Source organism: Oncorhynchus masou, chromosome 3 (genome assembly GCF_036934945.1).
Source record: "Oncorhynchus masou masou isolate Uvic2021 chromosome 3, UVic_Omas_1.1, whole genome shotgun sequence".
NCBI classification, from domain to species: domain Eukaryota; kingdom Metazoa; phylum Chordata; class Actinopteri; order Salmoniformes; family Salmonidae; genus Oncorhynchus; species Oncorhynchus masou.
The window spans coordinates 40589727-40591384 of record NC_088214.1 but is presented as its reverse complement, the minus strand read 5'-3'; positions in this window follow the sequence as shown (position 1 = coordinate 40591384).

Below are 1658 nucleotides of genomic sequence, written 5' to 3'. Positions count from 1 at the left end.
GGGGTTGGGGGTGGGAGGGGCATTGGTGCCTCCGCTGCTGCCAGGGTGTGTCCTCTTTAGACACAGCCCCCCCCCCCTGCCCTGGCAACCACACTACCGCTCCCTCCCTCTATCCCCCCCTCTCTCTCGTTCAGCTTGTAAACAAGCATGGGATACACACAAAAACACAGCAGACAATGAATACACTGACTTACATTCACATGTATGCATTCATACGTCCATGCCAAACAAACCAACGACTCTGTATGCACAAATGGAACAAAAACAACAAATGTACATAGAGAAAATGTCAGAAAGCACCCCCCCCCCCCCCATTAACTAAAACGCACTCTGCACAACCACGCAAAGAGGAAAGCTATGTTAAGGCTGCACATCCCTGGCGCAACTCAGACGAATGGACACCCAAATGGCACAGTTAGAGTTTGAGGTTGTGATCTTGTGTGTTTGTTATGAGATGCTACTGCTGCTAGTGCTGTGTTTACAGTATGACTTTCCAGACATTGCTTTCCATAAGGACACATGGTAGTTGTTTGTGTGATGGGAGCGCTCGGGTACAAGGCGCGGATGCAGCGGGCTTTTACGGCTGGATTAACACCGTATACACAAAAGGATTAGGGTAGCAGCGATCTGTTGTTTTCATCAACCCTACCCTCCGTTCCCCTCGCCCCCTCCCCCTCCCCTCACTTTCCCCCCTCCCTCCCTCCCTCCCTCCCCCCTTCGGTTTGGTCTCGCACTCGGCTGCAGAAACAAGGAGTCCTGCAGAGGGGAGGCGGGGGACGGGGACTGTGTCAGAGGCGACCACAAATTAGTTTACAGAAACAAATGGGAATTTAGGGTGTATTAACTGCTGTCCCTAATTCAATTGTATTGATTTAGATACAGCAGAGAGCAGAGCAGGTCGGGAGCAGGAGGCTCAGTTTTCCTGCAAAGGTTGGTAAAAATGTACGTATCTCCAAGCAAAGCTTAAACCATGAGGACGTACAACTTCTAGTGGTTGATCAATTGTATTGCAAGCTCATGTTGTTGTTTTGGGGAACTTGGAGGTATTATGGTGGTTGGGAATAATAATAAAAACATTAAAACGTAGGCCAAATGATCAAACAGATGCATTTGCCATTGGTAATGCTACCGCACAGCAGCATATAGCCTAATAGGCCTCTGTTTATTTTACTTTTCTTATGTAGGCTTAAATCATAATCATTTTCATTCTGTCCCTACTTTTCTGACATCAAAAGGTCAAACAGGTTGATTCCCGCTGCACAACAAAAATTAGTCTACCATCTATCCATTGTTCATTCAATAGCCAAGCGTGCTTGAAAGTAAATAGAACGTTAGGCTATTTAAACTATTCAACTGTACGTGTCGGCTGCAGTATTGCTGTGCAATAGGAGCGCAACATCATAGTCTATTTAATCTCAGAGCCTATACCAAGGCAGGAGAAAGAAAACCATGTATTGATCAACAAAATACTGAACAATATACACTACAAAGTACAAAGTAAACATGTTAACCCTCGCAAGGGTTTATGTCATCTTATCATTGATGAGAATGTCTCAGATGACAACCGAACTGACATCATATTCATTAAGTACCACCGCATATGTTCAATTGTTCGGATTACCAGAACACAGTTCATTTCCCCCCACCTACTGATGTTC